At 40.3% G+C, this 14,036-nt stretch overlaps 1 protein-coding gene across 5 annotated transcripts in view; it reads left to right on the top strand.

Annotated features, from left to right (window-relative positions):
• The first annotated feature begins 1,727 nt into the window (after positions 1-1,727).
• Positions 1,728-14,036, top strand: part of CDON (cell adhesion associated, oncogene regulated) — a 90,923-nt gene continuing 78,614 nt past the window's right edge. For 3 of the 5 annotated variants that reach the window (XM_045555623.1, XM_045555624.1, XM_045555622.1), the window contains exon 1: positions 1,735-1,821. The gene's annotated coding sequence lies outside the window, so the exon portion shown is untranslated. Of the gene's footprint in view, positions 1,822-14,036 lie in introns of all 5 variants that reach the window. The other 2 variants (XM_045555626.1, XM_045555625.1) reach the window with 2 other exon arrangements.

Genomic DNA, 14,036 nt, shown 5'->3' with positions numbered 1-14,036 from the left:
CTTCACCTTCACCTGGCCAACTCCTACTATCCATTAAGAGTTAGTTCATAAGTCGTATCTTTTGGTTAGACTTTCCTGGCAAGCCCCACTCCCAAACTCCAGATAGGGTAGGCAACATTGCCCTTGGGCTCCCGCAGGTCCCTGTTCATTGCACTGAAGCAGTCTCAGTGTACTTATCCATTTATGTGTCTATGCCACAATTAAATTGTGAGCTCTTTGACGCTTGGGACTGTGCATTATTTCTCTATGTACCCCTGTGCCTAGCAATGGCACAGAGCTCAATAAATACTTTAAAAGTAAACATTGAACAAATGAATGATTCATTAGTGAAAAATTATTTTGCACCTGAAGTAATTTCTCCACTTTATGAACAAGGCAGAAGAAGAGAATTAGTATCAACAAACACTGTGACTATTTCTCAGTCTGATTATGAGTAACAGTAGGCATAGTGATAATCAGATGGCTCTGTGAGATCCAGGGGTGTTGAGAGTCAGTCGGGTCACACGAGAAGAACCTGGAATTGTTGGTAGCCACAAGCAACCTGCAAGACTTTAATTCCATGCATACAAAACTCTCATTTCAGTTAAATCTTCTATGTTTATAGGAGGTATTATTTCCTAAATGAAAAATTATTTACTACACATTAAGTTAATGACATATAGATTCTTTTTCTGAATAAGTGAAAAATGGAACAATGGAGGACAAACTGAACGAAGAGTTCTTTTTTTCTCCTCCTACACTGACTTTCCAGGGCTTTCACAAAGCAGAGAGCTAACCTGCTTGAACAATACCACACTTTCTAAGCATTTCTTTTTCTAATTCAAGTAAGAAGTTAAAAGGGGAATGGCATATTTCTCCTGAAGTTCAGCACTATTTATGAACTTCAAGTATCATCAAGGCTCCTTTTGTAGTTAAATTAATATTAATAAGTAATGACGATGATGGTTAAAAAAATGAAATGCTAATTATTATTATCTATATAGAAGTTACAGTCCTCGAATGCCCACTGAACGGCAGGTGCTTTCCACAGAGTGTCCTATTTATGCTTCACAACACCCTTTTAAACAGAAGCTATTTTCCCTTTTTGCGTTTGAACTGAAGTTCAGTGGGATCAGATAACTTGGGCAGGTCCAGCGGACAGGCCGGGAAGACTGTGGAGCCAAAGGCCACGCTCGTTTCAGCGGGCGACACTGAGCTTCTCCTCGGCTGAGTTGTGTCACCCGCTTCCGTGCACGTGAGGGGCGCGGGGTGGGAAACATGCGGCTGCCTAACGCACGAGACGCGGAGGCCGCAGCGGGAGGGGACCGTCCGCGGGGAGACGCCGGGGCCGCGGCCCGGAGGACGCGGTGGCGGCCGGGCACGTGCCGCCTCCGGGGGGGACGCCACGGCGAGGGGAGCGCGCGCAGCATCCCGGGGACCCCAGTGACGCGCCGGGGCCGCTCGCCTCGCCCGTCCCGCGCCCCGCGGCGGCCGAGAGGCGCCCCCCGCGCGGCCGCTTGGTACGGCCCGACCCCGCCGCTCCGGCCGCTGCGCGCGCACCCCCGCGCCCGCCGGGTCACGCGCCCGCGCGCCCGGGCGGCAGGAGCGCGGCCGCGGGGACGCGCGCCGGTGGCTCCGCCCGCAGCGCGCCTCCCGGAGCCCGGTGCCCGGCCCGCGCGGCTCGGCGCTGGGAGAGCGGACCCTGCGCCCGCCCCGCCCCGGCGCATGGAGGGCCCGTCCGGGGCGCAGCGGCCGCCGGCGCGCGGGGGGATGCCCTGGGGGCGGCTTTCGGAGCCTGCTGCGGCGCGGGAGGTCTGGCGGCTCAGCCGGCCCCGCGGAGAGGTGCGAGGGAGGGGCCGGGAGCGCGGGGCCCGGCGGCTCGGGGAGGGGGGCGGGCGCGGCCCTGGGCGCGTGGGGGTGCGGGCCGGACGCCGGCGGTGCCCAGCCCGGAGCTCCGACCTTCCGCTCCTCGGGACTCGGAGCCACCTCGCGGGGGGAGGCGGGCGGAGGTGGCGGCGACGCGACGAGGTCCGGGGGGCAGGTGGGGCGCGCGGGGCGGGCGCGCCTGTGCCCGGGAGCCGCGGCCCTCGCCTCGCAGCCCCGGTCCCCGCAGAGCGCCCGCGAGAGACAGTGATTTATGTGTAGCGAGTAGCAAGCGAAATTTCCTGCACAATGTATCTTTTTCTGCCGTCTCAAACTCGGTGACTTCCCAGCCCCGGGGAGTGTATTTTTCCTTCTCTGTGAAGCTGTCTGCGGATTGCATTATCATTTGCTTACATACATTGCAGCTCGCTTTTTTTCAGTCGCAGCTTCCAGACCTTTCTTGCTTTCTCTCCACATCTAGGAATTTCGGTAATAAATCACCGAGGGGGATAGATAGACTGTCTTGCCCTTCCCTTTATTGTCCTCCCTAACCCCACCAAATCAGGTGGAAGGCTCTGCAAAGCAGCTCCTCTCGCTGCCCTTCCTGGTCAGGACAACAGAGGGTGGCAGGTGCTTTTAAGGGCAGGCTGCTTTCCAGTTGAGATCTAGAATTTAGGGAATCCCATTAACGGAAAGTCAGCCTTGGTGTTTCCAGTCAGACACCTTGGAAAACAGGAGTTTGTACTAAAATGTAACATGAGATTTATTCTGAGGCCTATGCCAGTAAAGATGAAAGAGGGCAAATCGGTTAATTCTGATTCCATGCCTCGCTGATAGCATAAGCCTCAGATCCCAGACTGACACTTGCCGTACTTAAGGGAGACCGTCTCCAAGGAGGAGGTGGGGAGGGGCCTGGAGAAGGAAATAAGCTTGTTATCAGTATAATTCTAAACATTCTATTACATTTGATAGCTTTTTTTCTCCTGGTACTCTATTTTTAGCTGAAAATGTGGAGATAGTTCAATGTTTAGGATAAGAGGAAAGAAAACCTTCAGAAAATTTCTGGAACTTTTAAATTAGCGTTTAACTAGAAAGCATTCTTAGGAACTCAGGGAGGCACCAAATCCTGTAGTCTCTGTTATGCACGTGTTGGAATAAACTGCCTCATACTTGAAGTTATATGAGAAGGATGGAGAAAACCTGTTTCATTTTGTAAAGACGTGCCCTGGGTGTGTGTTTGGCAGTGTGTAGAACAGAAACATTTATATTTCTATTAAAAAACACACAAATGTATATTGTTTAACTTTCATGCAAAAACTCGGATATAGTGTTTGGGAAATCTGTCTTTGTTTGAATAGTTTAGTCAACCAGGAAAATCAGTTACTAGAGGTACTGTGCTGTTGTTTGTGTAGCAACTCACTGGGGATGCTTTGATTGATTGCTGTGGTTCTCATCAGCCTCCTCTTCTGTGCAAAGTACTTAAACAGCTCTGACTCTCAAACCTTCAAGTACAAAGAGCCCTTAGGACTTGGAGCGGACTGATCTAGCTTGTGTACCTTGGCTTCTAAATCGATCTTCTTGCCTTCTTTGCAGGTAGTTTAGGTAGTTTGACTTTGCATAAAAGGAATTAAGTTCACTTTAAGATAGCACTCCCCCCGCCATCAGGGTGTGTGTGCGTGTGTGTGTGTACACACGCACACACATATATAGATGAAGGCTGTATGTAGGAATAGGAACTTCTGTCATAGGGCTTTGCTCTAAAGAGGTTAGGTAAAATTTGTCAATTGGTTCTCGTGCTTTCCTCTTAATTTTCCACTTTACATGTATGCTTTCATGACTTTGTATATGATTTCATCTATGGTTTTGTCAAAATATAAGTTGAAGTAAAATTTTTGTTCTCTAGAAATGTTTCTTTTGTGAACATTTAGACTAAAAAATTAGTCATTGTTTCTAAGTAAAATGCTAGAGAAATGATTTCAGGAATTAAACATTGTCTTAGTGGAATCAGAGAGGAGATAGGAAATAAAAAGTAATGAATTGAAAAATTTGTTGTTTTAATGTATAATTACATTAGCTAAAACCTTGTGATTAGCACTGTTACTATGTAGAAGTATAGATGACACATTAGAAGTGCAGATGAATTGCCTCCCTGGTTAGATTAGAAACAATGTGAAGTCTGGTTGCTAAATATATTGCTTTGAAGGACTTGCTTTTATAGTGCTTTTTGATTGATAATATTTTCAATAAATTTTGTTAACTTGAATTAGAGTATGTTTTGTTTTTATTTAAATTTTTATATTGTATGTAAATATTCCATGTGATAATTGTTATTGTGTATTTGGCACTAATTCACTTTCAGAAGCATGGGGAGAGGGCTTTATTTGAGACTTTCCTATTAAAATTAAGGGATGGTGGCATATGGAATATACTTAATGTCACTTTAAAAATATTGGATTACAGTTAAACAAAAAACTGGTTTGTTGTCTTTTTCTAAATCCTTCAAGTTTTCCCTCATTGTTTGTGCTCTTTGTCCCATTGTTAGGCTTAAAACATACAGTATCATTGTCATCTGTCCCCTGAATAATGGTCCTGAGGTGATATTATTAATGTGGCTTTTTAAAATCAAACTAATTATACTTGCCTAAAAGAGCCACATGTGTGTGATTCTAGCTGCCTGGTGCCTTTTGAGAGCCCTGGAGACAGGCTAGTGAATAGAGCTGAAAATTCATTCTGTATTTGATTAAATGGAACAGACTCGCTGCTCCTTACCCCAGCAGGGGCTATGAGATCTCTTGATCCCCGAAGCGGCTCCAAGACCCTGGGAATTCCATTAGCGAGCACCTGAGGAATTTCTGCCCTGCAGTGCCTTTTTTGTATGCGTGTATGTGTGTGTGTGTGTGTGTGTGTGTGTGTGTATGTATGTGTGCGCGCTTGGGCGCTGGCGCAGAGGGAGTGGAGCAGAGTGGGGTTTGGGGGTTATGGGGGTGGAGAGAAGGCTACATTAGAAGACTCCATATGTTAGCAGATCTGAAATCAAGGCATGACTTAACAGCTTATCTTGTAAGAGAAAAGCCCAACCCAAAGGCACATTGCTAGTCCGGACTTTATTACAAGAAGGACTGTGCTGATGTGTTTTTAACACTGAAGTGAACTGCAGTTAAGTACAGAAAGTCACTTCTCTGCTTTCCCTCCGAAGCACAAGCATATACACGTTGCAGACTTGGTGAGTTTCTTTGAATGATCTTTTGATAAATATGTAAAATTGTCTTACAGTTTGGTCTTGCCTGTAAAAGCTGATGTGTTGTTGTAATAACTTTTAAAACTGAGAGCAAAATTAGACTTTTACGTGAAGCAAATTGTTTTGCAGAGGTGAAATGCTTGTTTGAATAGGCATATTTTACTCTTTTCATGTGATTTTATTGTGTTTTTGTTACACTATTGTTATTATTATAGAATTTAAATTTATTTAGGGTAGGTCTCTCTTTTCTGTTGTCTTTTTAAGAATTCTGATTTCTGGTATTTTTGAGATGTTACTTTGCAGACTTACTAGCAGCCCCAAGTAAATGAAAATATATCTGCCAAAAACATTCTGTAAAATCTTTGGAACAAAATTTTTGAGAAACATTTCTGTGTCTTCTTTTCCCTGTCTCTGCTCCAAATAATTTTTGGGTACAACCTTTTTCAGAATATTAGCCCAGTTTTTTTCTTGCATACTTTTCAAGGAAGACCAGTTCTGAATTGTGGATGGTGTAGTTAATCAGTCTTCATCTTCTGAGAATGTGAATTCCAGTGCTCATAGTTTTCCACTAATGCCTAATGCAGTAGCATGTTTGATGGATTATTTGAGGTATTTTGTCCCTGATTTTTTTTTTTTTTTTTGAGACAGAGTCTCACTCTATTGCCTGGGCTAGAGTGCCGTGGCGTCAGCCTAGCTCACAGCAACCTCAAACTCCTGGGCTTAAGCGATCCTACTGCCTCAGCCTCCCGAGTAGCTGGGACTACAGGCATGCACCACCATGCCCGGCTAATTTTTTCCTATATATATTTTTAGTTGTCCATATAATTTCTTTCTATTTTTAGTAGAGACAAGGTCTCGCTCTTGCTCAGGCTGGTCTCGAACTCCTGACCTCGAGCGATCCTCCCACCTCGGCCTCCCAGAGTGCTAGGATTACAGGCGTGAGCCACCGCGCCCGGCTGTCCCTGATTAAAATCATGTTGTGTACAGAGCACAGTTCTTCCCATCCTGCTCCCATGTAGTCCTCTACCAAATTCTCCTCCCAATATAGTGTGTTTAGAAAATAAAGAAGCCTTTTTGAGAGTATGTTTAATTTTTTTTCCACCTTAATCCTGGGCATGGCTCCTACTAGTGTAGCCAAATTGAAAGGACTCTTGAATGAATTGGAGTAAACACTGAAGTTAGCATTGTGCCCATCTGGGTTTACAGCTATTTAGTTGCTTTATTGTGTGATATATATTGATGGCCAGAGATAATGAAAAAACTACCCCAAAGAACATTTTCTTCTGCTGTGTATCAGCTGGAATGTGAGTAGGGATGTCAGTTCTTGAGAGCCAGTGATGTGCCTTTTAATCTTAACTGAGAGAAAAATATATACTAGTTATATTATTGAACTTAGGTTACATATTCTGCTTATGTTCTGTTGCTTGGCACTGTGTGGTTGATTTTATATCACCCTAATACAGAGAATTGAGAAGTTGACATAGAACTTGCTTTTCAGCTATTCTTGTTATAGACCAACTCACCTCTTATTATTTATGTGGGCTGGATCTGGACCTAAGCCTTGGATTCTTTATCTGTAAAATGGGGATTAAAAACAGTAGTATCCCTTACCACCGTTGTGAGGATTAAATGAGATAATGAAAGTAAAGTGCTTGGTATGTAGTAAAACCTCTATAAATGTCAGCTGCTGTTATTTTTATTAACTCCTCTTGTATATGTTAGTGTATTACTTTGATCTCAAAGTGATTTCTTTGAAGTACTCAATAATAGAAATTCTTGAAGTTTGTAATAGTGTAACTGCTGTAGTTTTAGTATGTTAGTTTTCTTAAATTTACAATTGAAACTAAGGAGGCACTTGGAAATAATGTGTTACATTGTTTTCCAGTTGAGGTATAATACAACGTACACAAGCGTACAGCTAATGTACACTAATAGAACAGCTGGCTGAGTTATTACATGTGCACATACTTGTGGTAGCCAGTACCCAGATCAAGATACAGAAGATTTCCTTTGCCTTGGAAGGTCCCCTTGTGCCCTTTCCAGGCAGCCCTCCCTCTTCGTTGCAGGCAGTGACTATTCTGACTAGTCTCACCATGGGTCAGTTTTGCCTGTCCTTGAACTTCATAAAGGTGGACTCATACAGTATATACTCATATATCTAGTGTCTTGCACTGCTCATTGGGTCTGTGAGACTTATTTATATTGTTGTATACAGTACTAATTCATGCTTTTTAAATTGTAGAGTCTTTTGTGCATTTTAAAATTCATAGTAGTTCATTTTATTGGCACATTGGGTACATGGTCATTGGGGAGAAAAAGAAAATAACGACACTTCTTCCGAAGTTATTAGAAAATCAGATCCCAGTGGCTATGTTAGAAAAATAATCATGACCTCATTTTTATACATAAAACTAGGTTGAAAGTAATATGATTACCTTCAATCACAATCCCATAAACCAAATCCTTTGATAACTGTATTCATTTTGGGAAATGTTTTTAGGAGAGAAAGAAGGGCCTCAAAATAGTGGAAAAGAACCCTCTAAGGTAGTTCATATCCTTCATGCTTAGGGTTAAATGCCATAATCAATATTTAGAATTATGTAGAAGTAACAACCAGCCCAGCATTAGTGTAATATTCTTTGAGTTGAAAGTGAAATAATTACAACGTTTAAAAAAAAAAAAGTCCACCAAAAAAGGAATAAAATATAGATAGGCTGTTATACTGCAGGAAGATTTTGAAGAAAGGGACCAAACACATCAGGAAGAATTTTGGCTACTGACTGTGGTTAGGCTGTGCCTATATGTTTAGAATCTCTGTTTATATTGTTGGAATGCCCTAATATGCTACATAAAATTTATTTCACCAACAGTGATACAAGATGATTCAGTAAATGAATCAGAATTTTTTTTGCTTTGCTTCATTTTAAATTTTGGAGGGGCCACTGACTGACGTTAACAGCTTGTATTTCTGTCGTTGGAAATGTTAAGGATTTTCTGGGTGTGCTCCTTGAACACACTAGCCACTTTTCTCTCTGGAGACAGTGTGTTTTTCAGCATTTATAATTTTATTAAATTTTACTATTCATAGCCCTTTGGCACAAGGTCATTCTTCACATACAGCCATATGCAGGGCTGGTTTCCCTGGACTCCAAATTGTACCCTTTTCTTCTTTAATCAGACCACCAGAGGCCGAGATTTCACTGGGGGTGGGGAGAGTTGAGGTAGTGATAGTGATTCACCTTTTGTGCTATAGGGGCACTCAGAGATGCAGATTGTGTTTCAAAAGACAGAACTGTCTGACAGCTAGAGCTGCCTCATGAGAGAAACTGCTGCTTTGGAGGGACACAAGCTCCTCGTCACTGGATGAGTTCTGTTGTTGTTTGCAAAGGATAGCACGGAAAGAATCTCTTTCTTGGGTGAGAGATTGGACCAGATGACCTCTACGGGCCTTTGCAGTACCAAGGCTCTGTGAAATCGGCTTTGTGGTGTGTCTCAGCTACGTACTCACCATGTAAATGATTGGGGAGGAAAAAAATATGCTAAAGTTCCAAACAGCCATTGGGTAAATACATTTTTTCAGATCAACCCCACTTTAAAGTTGAGAACTGCCTTTCCTTGCTGGCTCTTTTCATTTTAAATGTAATCCTAAGTTTATCACTAACAAGTAAATGTGAAATATTCTTTCTTTCTTACTTGAAATAGGGACTTTTCCAGTCTCTTATCAATATCAGAAATGATAATACTTTACATGTGCAGTGTATGATACCTCTTTCTGTATTAATAAGTACACATCTGAGAATTTACCCGAATCCATCTGTTGGCCCAGTTATTTATTCACTCCTACGACAAATTAGATATAAAGTAAAAATTAATAAATGCTCTTCTTATGTCACTCTCACCCAAACTTTTCTACACTTGAATTTTAAGAGAGAGAAATAACTCATATAGGCAGAGAAAGGGCACTATCAGTGACTTATCCAAGCAGCAAAATCATGTTTGGGATATTTTCTAGGATCTGTAGGTATTTAGCTGTGTACATATCATGTATCTCTAAGTGTAGTACTTTATGTTAATAATTGATATTTATAATTTATTTTTATTTAAAAAAATTTAAAATTTATTTTTATTTTTTTATTCAAGCATGATTGAAGGGACTGTAGTATCTTGAATTTCCAAAATAGTGTTTTCTCCATTTTATAAAGCAGAAAATTACATTGAGTTTTTACAGTTTTATATTTATATATGTGCATCGGTACCATGTCTATCCTCCCTGTAACTTATAAACAGGTTTCTTTTGTCTCTTCTCTGTTACCATTTCTTACCCCTCCATCCTCCTTTTCAAACTCTGAAAGACAGACAAGAGAGACTCAGAATGTGAGAAGAAAAAATGCCTTTGTAACTCCTGCTTAAACTGCCACCAACTCATCCTCCTGTCTTCAGTCTTGGTTTCCCCCCTTTTGCATCATCCATTTTTCCACATTTTGCCAGAGTAATGATTTTCCTAAAACATAAATCTGATCATGTGACCGCTGTCCTTAAAATCCTTCAAAGTCCTTGAATTGTTCACTTCTTAAAGCTCGTCTTTAATAGGGTTATTTATCTACCTGGTGCTTCTGCCATCCTCAGCTACTTTGCATTCCATGAAGGTACCATACCTTCCTGCAGGCTGGGACTATGTCTCTCAGGGCAAAACTGGTATGATGTCATAATGCATATATGTCTGTCTCTCTTGTCTCAGTCCTTAAGGACAATGTGATTTTCCCCTATATGTGGTCAGCCCACCCACCCTTTCTTTGCACTCTGCCAAATAAGTACTAAACACTCAGATGTCCTGAACGGCATTAATGTGCATTTGAGTTTCTTGTGTGGGGTGGGGAGCAGGGGGACGGGTATGTTAAAATGCACATTCTGATTCAGTTGGTCTCTAGTGGAGCCCAGGATTCTCCCCTTCTAACAAGTTTCCAAATGATGTGATGAGGTGGGTGGAGCACCCTGAGTAGAAAGATCCTAAAGTATCTTCTTTAGGTCCATGAATGATTTCAGCACACAATTTTGCTCTTGAAAATCCAATGAAATAAGTGATTGTCCGTGTCCAGTTTCGGGAGCAATACCACAGCTTCAAATAAGATTAAAGAAAGCTTTAGATGAAGGAAGAAATAGTAAAGCGTTGGTTGGATATACTAAGACATCTATTATCACATTATTATATTATTAGAATACTTGTCAAATATTTTGAATATTTTAGCAATTTTATTATTTAAAGTGTATATATTCTGTGCAACATCATTTGGTGCCTAGAGAGCTAATGTCATCTTTTTGTCTGTTTGTGTTTTAAATATTCAGTATTGTAGAGCTTCTCCTGGGTATATAGGGACTGAAAAGTATGTTCTGGCTTCTGTCTCTTGCCAGGGAAATTTCTGACAGTTACTAGCTTTTTATGGTATCAGAATAAAAGTAATTAGTATTCTTTATTTTACTGTAATTTAATATCTGTTCAGTGAGTAATTGTACACACTGCCTGGTTGAAGGTAAAATTGGGAAGAGAGACGAATGTTTAATGGATAAAATACTACTTTTATCAGGCCATGAAACTACTGTAGTGACATCAGAATTTGGCGTCTATTCCTATAAAAAGCAAAATAGCATCACAAACTGGAGCTTAGACATTTTTCTTGCCCATTTAACTTGGCCTTTTCATGGTTTTGGCCTCAGGGTGGGTGTATAACAAAATAACACATTGAATAACAGATAATAAGAATTAGGGAGTGAATGTAGTTTCAGTGGGAATGGACATAACATGTATGACTCACCTCTATTTCGGTAATTCAAGTTGTTCTTCTCATGCTGGTGACTATGAGAGTGTGAGAATGGGTATGAGGAATCCTTGTTTATGAAATGGGGTTAAACCTCATAATTTGGCTTGGTATTACATAGCTTGCAATATATTGAAAACATCTGATGATTGGCTTATAAGATGATCTAAGTAAGGGTGAATGTCTGAATGTAATTGTGTGATAGTACAGTTTGTCAGGAAAGGTGTCATTTATCCTCTGTATAAAAACGTCAGCAAAATAACATCAGATCACCAATCAAAGCAGTTTGATTGGACATAGTATTTCCTCCTTCCTATTTCGTCCTGTATGCCCTTGTTGTGAAATTAGATTTTTAGATGTTACCATGATTTAATGACAACTCATATCAGGATTTGAACTTGGTGTCCTAGCATCTGAGCTGTGGTGCCAGTAGACCTTGAGACTGCTAAATCCTGAGGAGATATTTTTATAGTTCTTGATAGATTGTTAAACTTCTGAGTAGAACCACACTGGAATCTTCCCACTATGTTGTACCCATGATTTACCTTGTTGGGTGCATTTTACTGGGTGATCACCTTTTTAAATGAGGTTATTTTATTGTTTCTTCCATTAAATCTTAGATATTCATCCAAAATGAAATGGCAGGTTTCCTCCTACAGTAATAAGAATTATAGTGAGGTTCTGCTGAGTTGGTTCTGGTGGGTCAAAGTATATTTTAAACCTAATTCTAAATACAGTTGTCCCTCAGTATCCACGGGGCATTGGTTCCAGAACACCCCTCCCACCTCCCTGTGCGGATACCAAAATGCCTGGATGCTCATGTCCTATATAAAATTTTGTAGTATTTGCATATAAACTGTGCACATCCTCCTGTATGCTTTAAATTATCTCTAGAATACCTGTAATACCTAACACAGTGTAAGTGCTATGTAAATCGTCATTATACTATATTTTAAAGTTTTTATTTTTTATTGTTGTTTTGTAATTTTTTATTATTTTTTTCTGAATATTTTTGATTTGCATTTGGTTGAATCTGCAGATGGACATGGCGTGTGGGCTGTATGTACCATGACTTAACATAGTTTCAAGTCCTATTATAATCTGATTAGAATTGTTCTGATCTCTAAATTAGTAGTTTGATTTCTATTTATTGAAAATTAAGCATACTTTCTTTTTTATAGCATGAATTCTTTTTGAGGTTATAGCAAAAGTAAACAGATTGAACTTTTACCCTGAGTTCCTAATTCCAAGCTCTAGTCACCATGTTTTAAATTATATTGTATTTTAGTTGGATTTCTTTCTTAAAAGAAGTTGCAATAGTCATGTTTTGACTGTAGACTTATATAGGTCTTTTATATAATTTTGCTCTTACATTTTAGAGCTAAAGTGGGTTTTTTTTTTTTAACCCCATGGCTAATGAAAGTCAATTTTGAGTCATTATAAGACTGGTTGCTAACTGCGGTCTCCTATTAGGCTAGCAAATACAATTGTCATTACTTGTTATTTCTTTTGTGTTTGAGGATGCATTTTAAAAGAGCTATTGTCATAGTGGTTAGGTCTTACAATAATTTTACATTTGTTACTATGACAGCAGCCACAGTGGGGTTTTTAATTATATAATGCAGCTTGTGCAGAGATTTGATATCAATGTTTTATGGCATCAGATAAATTTTAGCTCAGGGATTTGACTGCATGCATCTTACCAATGTTAATAGGAGCCCTGCAAGCTAACTGCCAAAGTGGGTTTCTAAATATGAGCCTTGGTAAATCCAGGCTAATGCATCCCCCCAAAAAAAATAATATCAAAAATCATTTTAAAGAAACACTGTCAGTGTTTTATTTGTTATTTCGGGGTTTCTCTCCCAGATAGGTAGATTATTAGGGGAAAGATAATTTCCCCAGATGATCTGCCCTGTAGAGCAGAAACTGTAATGCTTGGTCAGATGCATGTTTTCTTAGCTAGCTGTGTGTGTATATACAGGACACTTAATTATTTGTGATCATAGATGTCACTTGGCCATGGAATCAGATCAACAGGCACATCTCAGATGCTGAACGCCTTCCACAACCAAGAATGAGAAACTGAGTTTTAAGTTTTTCACTTGTGCAATTAAGAATTCTTTTTTCTTTGTGTTGAAATGTGAGTTTTCTGGAAAAAAATTCTTTGATGTTTAGTAGGCAAACAGAGTCCCCATTTGCTTGCAAGGGTTGTTCTCTCTAATTCACTGAGAAATACTAGCCTCTTTTGTTTCTGATTCACCTAGAGTGAATGTGTGCTGCGTGTGTACTTGGGCAATGTAACAATAAATAATATGGTGACAAAGGAGTGAAGTATTGCTTTGCTTTGCCGACCAAGGCCCTTGTCTGGGTGCCCTGCAGACTTACAAGAATGGTGCCTCGGGGGATTGGGAAAGAAATGTCCTGACCTGGTCTGGGCGTGGCGTGCACAGACGGGCACAGGAGGAGCCTCAACACAGCCTGTCCACAGTGCTCCTGCTGAGGCGTTACTGTTTCAACAATTGCAGTTCTTATTTTGTGGTTCTTTTTATTCCGTATACAGAATAATTTTCTCCTTCCCTCTGGTTCTAATAGTGATCATTTCTCAAATAACTTTTATAGAGTCCTTTGTACTTTGCAGAGTATTTTACAGGTTTTTTTTTGCTACTTACAAGAAATGTATGAGATTGTAAAAGTTTCATCAGAGTGGAAATCTTGAAGACAATAAATGATTGAACACTGGTATCAGATATGAAAGTTTCAGTCATATTCAAAGTTGGGTGTCCTTTAAAATCTCTCTGTCAAATGTTGAAAAAGGGTGTTCTTTGAAACTGTAGTCTTTCTTTTTAGGTTTATTTTAGGGTATAATTACACAGTTGTATGTGCTTAGGAATAGATTAAAATAGTTAAATTCTAAGGGTTTTCTTGTTTTGTTTTGGTCTCTGACATTTCTAAACCACAAACCCTGCATTCTAGGTTCTGTTGACCTAATGGAAAATATTGAAGTGTATTTTGCGTAAGATAAAATTGACTGCATGGTATCTTACATTTTTAAACTGTTTCCTCTAAGGAAGTCATTTCATTTTTCCCTAGTCACTGGGATCCTTGCTTTTTAACACCTTTCTTTTACAGCAGATAATATACTT

Source organism: Lemur catta, chromosome 7 (assembly GCF_020740605.2).
Source record: "Lemur catta isolate mLemCat1 chromosome 7, mLemCat1.pri, whole genome shotgun sequence".
NCBI classification, from domain to species: domain Eukaryota; kingdom Metazoa; phylum Chordata; class Mammalia; order Primates; family Lemuridae; genus Lemur; species Lemur catta.
This window is presented reverse-complemented; position numbering and strand designations above follow the sequence as displayed.